We start from the raw sequence: 7,084 nt of genomic DNA on the forward strand, positions 1-7,084 counted from the left end.
AATAGAAGTAAACTCCAGCAACCCGACCAAGGGTTTCTACAAGAAATATTATACTTGATAGCGAAAGTCTGATCAGAAACAAGGCAAAAATGTCCTTTCTCAATTCAACATGGACGCTTCCGGCCACTGCAATTAAGCAAGAAAAAGAAATAAAAGTCATCCAATGAAAGAGAACTAAATAAAACTGTCTTTCATCAATAGATGATGTGATTGTTTACATAGGACATCCTAAGGAATAATGTTTTTAAAAACTAAGGGTATTAGGATATAAAGTCAATATATAAAAATGAATCGAATATTTATAGATTAGCAGGAAACAGAGAAATGAAAAATTTGGAACAATTTTATTTATAAGAGAATCAAAACCATAAAGTCCTAGGGAATAAATTTAACAAAAGATGTATAAGAACTCTAAATTACCTAACTTGCTGAGAGAAAATAAAAAAGACTTGAATAATGAAGAGATATACCATGATCTTGAATTGGAAGAGTTAATAATTTTATGCTGCTGATTTCTTCTCAATGGCTCTACAGAGAAAATTCAATTTGAATTAAAATCCCAGCAGGATTTTTTTGGTAGAAATTGATGAACTGATTCTAACTTTACATGGTAAGCCAAAGGATCTTGGAAAAGAACAAATTTGAAGGACTCACATTATCTGATTATGAGACTTTCCAAGATTTACGAAGAGGGAGGATGCTTGTGTACGCTCCCAGTGGCTGCGCGCGACACTAACCACAGGACCGGAACACGATTCAGTCGGAGACGATGGGGAGCCCCGGAGAACAATGGGCCCACTGAGCGCATGGTTTTTGTCTTGGCCTTGATCTTTTCTGCATTGTCTGTGCCTAGTAAGGTAGCAGCTCAATAAATGTCGGCTGCAACAGGAAAGACAGTCTTGGATTAGTCAACGCATGAGGGAAACGAAGAAGGACCTGAATGAATGAATGAATGAATGAATGAATGAATGAACGAATGAACAAACCAACGGATGACTGGATCGGCCAGTGATGATCTAATAACTGAACAAATGGATCCATGGACCCAAGAGGGTTGTGGTGAGGGCAGCAAGCGACGGCCTCTGCTTTCTAGGCGGGTGGGCAGAAAAGCATGCCCCTCACCGTCTGACCTCACAGAGACCCTCCCCACCCCGGCTGCTGAACTCACACTGTGTGCAGACCAAGCCGAGCAAGTGAGTGAGGCCGCCAACAGCACTTTCTTTTGGTCCTGAGGGAAATCTCCGTCCTGCCACACATGCGGGGTATTCAGAAGCCCCGCCCACCCATAATGTCAGCACAGCCGTGTCCACTCCATGCGAGTCCGGCCCATCCATCGGAGGTGGCATAGAGGGTTCTCCTGCTCCCTAGCTGTATCACTCTGGGCAAAGGACTTAACTTCTCATTTGAAAGTGGGAGTGACGAAACGTACTCGACGGGTAAAAATAAACGAAATACTGAACGTGAAAACATCGCTTTGCAGACACAATCACGTGGTCGTGGAACTCAGTAGTGACATTATTGGCGGTCGTTCACGTTTTTGACACCTGTCTGCCTCCCAGGTTCCCAGGTGGGCGGGGTATTCTCCCTGTCCCTCCATGGCCACCCTGCTCTGTGTCCCTGGAAGCTGGCCTCTGCCCACCGGACCACGTCAGCCGGTCTCCTTTGCCCTCGGGCTCCTGGCTGGGTTCGGCCGATGGGAGCCACCAGCAGATGTAAAGGTCGGGAGGAGAATGAGGTCAAGTTATTGGTTTTTCCTCTTTCCCTCCCTGCTGAGTTTTGCGTTGGCCAAAGCTGCTTCCTCTGATGCTTCACGGATGCGGGTCTTGGTGTCTCCTGGTTGTGGCCCTGTCCCCGTACCTTCCAGCCGCTGGAGGACTTCACCGCCTTGTTGGTTCTCTTAATCCTGCCCCCACCTTGGCAAGTCCCCCGTCATCGTTTACGCCTTGCGCGTGAGCCCGCGTCGGCGTCTGCGGAATTCAGACCGTCGCACAGGGAAATCGACAACGGGACAGAAGGAGACGCTGACGGTTTTGTGTTTCCTTCTAGACCCGTTATCTGATCTTCAAACCCACGGCCGGACTGCCCGACGTCTCCAGGCCTTGTGACTGCTTTCCAGTCACTCGTTAAAGCCGTGTCTGGCGCCCGCTCAGGTGGTGCAGGCGGAGAAACACGGGAGCTAGACCCGTGAAGCTGGACTCGGAATCCCGTGGCCGGGCCGCCGGCTCCGCCCCGTCATCCTGCTCCCAGAAACGCAGGTAACGGTTTCAGTTCCTCTTAGTTACGGAACCGTGTTTTCGTGACTGCAGGAAGAGTCACACGGAGCCCCGGGCTAGTTTAGGGGTACATCCAACCATGTCACCTCTTTGCGGGTCACGAATCCTGCACGAAACCTCTCTGAAGCTCCATACTGTCTGCGGTTTTAACCCAAACCCCCCGAGGCTGGCATTCGAGACTCCATATAACCCAGCTATCCCTGTGGCTACGTAATTCACCCCCGCTTCTCCAGTCCTACCTCTGAAGACTGTCTCATGAGTGTCCCAAGTGAAATTGACCACCCCTTCAGAGCCGCAGACCCGTCTAAGCCCACGAAGGCATTCGTGATAAATCCGATATTAATTGTTCAGCCAGATACTTACTGAGCACCCGCTGGGTACTGAGAAGCTTAATGCAGTCAAGCGTTTAAGGCAAACTCAGCAAATACCGGGTATTGTCTGGTGTTATGGTACTACTAAGTTCAGTCTATCTGTCATCTATCTACGTATTTATTTATTTATCTCTCTCTCTCTCTCTCTCTCTCTCTCTCTCTCTATGATCTATGATCTATCTCTCTGTCTATCTATCATCTATCTACGATCTATGATCTATCTATCTATCTATCATCTATCTATCTATGTATGATCTATCTAGGATATATCTCTCTGTCTATCTATGATCTATCTATCACCTATCTATCATCTATCTGTCATCTATCTACCTATTATTCCAATGCTTCCAATGTTTTCTTTGATAAATTCTTATCAGAATAAAAATTTCCAACACCACCCACAACGCACGTACAATTATTTATAAATTAATACACGTGCAACTGTGAGAGGTCATGTGGGTTCCATAGGGACCTTGCGTATGAGCTCACTTGCTCCGTCAGAACCTAGAAGGCGGGCACCAGTCTTACTGCCCCTTTTTTTTTCAGATGTGAGCAGTGAGGGACAGAGAGACTTAAATGGCCAACTAGACCACAGTGTCAGCCTCAGCACTGTGGACTTGGGGCCAGCTCCGTCTCTGCTGGGGGCCGTGCTGTGCATTGCAGGGAGTCTGGCAGCATCCCTGGCCTCCACCCACCAGACGCCAGAGCATCCCTCCCCCTACTCCAGTCACGGCCACCAAAACGTGTCCAGACACTGGCCGGCGTTTCCTGGGAGCAAAATCGTCCCCAGTTGAGAACCAGTGGCCTAAAGTAACTGGCAGGATACACATTATAAAATATATACACACACACAAAAAAAAGAAAAAAATTTAAAACATGATACTAAAAAAAATAAATGTAAGGAGAAGCTGTGACGCGGTGTCCCGCAGCCCAGCAGGTGCCCCGCGTGGTTCCAATAGGATTATAGATGCCTGCGGGGGACGCTGCTGCCTGCATCCCAGGGAGGGGTCTCTATCTTACTGTAAGTCCACTGTCTTGGGGACACACTGGGGCACGAGGCCATCCTCTGTCCTCAGAGCTTAGAGTCCAGGGCGACGAGGCGCACGCACACGGTAAGCTCTTGGTTTAAGACGGCGGATTCGCGAAGCAGAGCCGCCAGCTGATCGATTAGATTGTTCCATAAACAGCGACGAGGACCTCTCTGCCGCCTGGGCCACCGCTCAACAAACAGCAACGGTCCAGCACCTGCGCTGTGCCCAGCGTGGCTCCCGGTGTGGGGACACCGTGCCCCGGGGGTGCACACTCGAGCACCCTGGCGCACGCCCCTCCTGCCGGACCCCTGCCTCCCAGCTGGGCGGCCGAGCCCCACACGGTCTTCCTCCCAGCCCCTCGCTAGATCCCCTCCAAGCTGGAACCCAAGGCCGATACGGAACCACTAGTCCCCTCGGGACAGGAGCCAGGGCCGCGGGGAGCTGCCCGCCTTGCCCACTGCCCCGCAGGGAGCAGCACAGAGCTGGGGTGGCCCGTGCTCGGGCCCCCTCTCCGCAGTGTGTTTCTGGAGTCAGGAGACTCACAGATCGAGAAACAGCCAGAATTTCCCCCTAAATATTGTTTTATTTTGTTTTATTTTGGTGTTCTTCTAACACTGCTATAAAAATAGTTTTTAAAGGCACGTTCACTGGAACTGTGGGCCGTCCAGGCCCGGTGCTACAGCCCAGGGCCGCGGTCTCCTGGGGCCGACCCGGCCCTTCCAGGCGAAGCTGAGACCATGATGGATGTGGCCCCTGTGTTTCTCACATGCGTGTGCTGGCGAGAGCCTGCCTGCCCACTGCCGCGGCCACGAGCTAGCGAAGGACCCACGGTGTCCTGACTGCTCCCCGCCACCCCATCACTTCCCTTTCCCAGGCAATTTACTCCTTTGTAGGATTTACTCTGCCACCGAAATCCACTGCATTATTCATGGGGAGCCGGCTCACAGCGCTGTGATAATTAAACCGCTCGCTCAGCAAACACCCGCACACAAGCACGCGCGAACCCGGGCTGGCTGTGCCCGCCCCGCACCCCGGACTCAGCCCCTGGAGCGGGGGCTGCGCTCCTGGCTTCGAACCCCTAGTGACCCATCGCCCCATTTAGCACAGAACCTAAAGTCCTCTCCAGGGCCTGGGGCCCTCCAGGGAACGCTGCCTGCCCCCCGCCTGACCGCGGCCCCCACCCTGTCCACTCACGGTCATTTTACCTAGTTTTATTTTTCTCGCGCATTTATCACTGTGTAAAAATCGTCTCATTCACTTGTTTCTTGTCTGCTTTCTCTTGCCAGAATTTTGACACCGTGCGAGCAGAACGTCCGTCCGAATCGAGCAGCACATGCTGTGTGGTGGGACTCAGAAAACGCGCCTTGGATGAAAGAAGGAGGGAATGGCCTGCTCCCCTGGCAAGCACTCAGGTCCAGGGATGCACCCCAGAAGCTGACTTCCTTCCGGGGTTCGGGAAGGCGGAAGGAGAAGGAAGTAGAACCAGACTCCTTGGAGCAGAGTGTGGAATCTAAAATTTTCCCTCGGTGTTGGCGAAGTTCTGAGCATGCTTGTGACTCCCAGGGATGGGCGGCGTGTGGCCGGAGTGACCCCACATAGCCTCCGAGGCTGGGCCGGGAGAGGCTGCCCAGCTTCTGCTTGGTCCTGAGATACTTGCCTTTGAAAGCCTGAGCAACAAACGGGCTGACAGCCCCGAGGTGGCCATGGTGTAAGGAAGCACAGGTGACATGAGGAAGCCACAGGTGGGGACGCTGAAGTCCCAGCCGACAGGCAGCATCAACGCCCAGACGCGCGAGGGAAGACTTCCTCGAGTTGGTCCCGCGGAGTCCCCCATCCAGCTGGCAAAACTTCTCAGCCGGTTCCCGGACACCGTGGAGCCAAGAAAGGCAACCCTTCTGTGTCCTGCCTGGACCCTGACCCAAAGAACTCAAGAGCGAACAGCTGTTCCACGCCCTTCGGTGCTGGGGTGGTTTCCTACACAGCGATGATAGCTTGAAATTCTCTGCTGCCTTCTGTTCTGGGTTGAATTATGTCCCCCTCAAAATTCATATGTGGAAGTTCTGTCCCCAGGTCCTCAGAATGTGACCTTATGGGAAATGGGTTCTTCGCAGAGGTCATTGAGTTAAAACAGAGACATTCCAGGGGACCCTCATCTGATGTGATTTATGTCCTTATGAAAAAGAGACATTTGGACACAGACACACCACACAGGGACTAAGACGAAGACAGATGGGCGATGAATCTGCAGGACAAATAACACCAAGAACCACCCTGGCCTCTGGGAACTAGGAGGAGGGCCTGGGGCACACTCCCCTCAGGGTCTCCGGAGGGAGCCAACCCTGCTGACACCTTGACCTCCAGCCTCCTGACACGCGAGAGGAAAAATTTCTATTGTTTAAACCACTCAGTGGTGGCACTTGATCACGGAATGGCAGCCCCAGGAGAGTCTTCAAGCCTCCAGTGTGCTCATGTGACCGAAGCAGACAGCACCACGCTGATGACGTCAGAAGCTGGTGTCACTGGATTTAGGGGCCCCCACCGAATCCAGGGTGATCTCTTGAATCCACACCTCAGTTATATCTGCAGTGACCCTTTTCTCAAACGAGGTCCCCTCCCGAGGTTCCAGATGGACATGAACTTGGGGGACACCTTGCCAACCCAGTGCAGGGGGAGACCGTGCCATGCCTGGAAAGCCACTCCACACCCAAAGGGCATCAGGAAGTACGTGTCCCTTCTTCTCTCCACCAGCCTGTGGGGCCACCCTCCCCACCACCCCGGAGTGGCCGTCCACCGGCTCTCCCAGGACGCATGGCGATGCCCGCTCAGGGTCCAGAGTCGTTCCCAGCCGGACTTTCTGCCTCGATTCATGCCCTCCTTCTCACATCGCTACCTGGCTCATCGGGGGCGGCTTCCATATGCAGGGGGTGAGGAGATTCCCCTCTGCTTGCTCCCTGCCCCCAGGCGCCCAGCCCCGCCCCCGCTCCAGGGGTCTCCAACAGCGTCATGCTCCGCCCCCTTGCAGCTCTCCTAGATTGCTCTTTAAAACCCCGTTGACGTTGACGTTTTCCCTTTCGTTCTGTTTTGTTGGTCTTCCTGGGCAACCTCCTTGGCTCTAAAAGCACAGCATTTGATTTTAAGGGCTAAGAGCTGGGTGTCCTGAGAGCACGCGGGATGAGCCCGCGAAGGGACGAGCCTCACGGGACCACCAGGACAGCGCTGGCGAGGCCGGGGCAGGCCGGCCCCATGGCGCCCTGGTCTGTCCACTGCAGGCGTGGCCCAGGTCTAGGGGAGGTGTCTGTGAAGCCTGGTCGAGGGTCTCGCGTCCTGGCCCCCACGGCGCTGGCCTTGCCATGTACGGCCACACTGGCCGGTCGTGATGTCACCTCTGGGACTCCTGGCACACAGGAGG

The sequence above is a fragment of the Pteropus medius genome, unplaced genomic scaffold (genome assembly GCF_902729225.1).
Source record: "Pteropus medius unplaced genomic scaffold, Ma_sr-lr_union100, whole genome shotgun sequence".
Classification (NCBI taxonomy): domain Eukaryota; kingdom Metazoa; phylum Chordata; class Mammalia; order Chiroptera; family Pteropodidae; genus Pteropus; species Pteropus medius.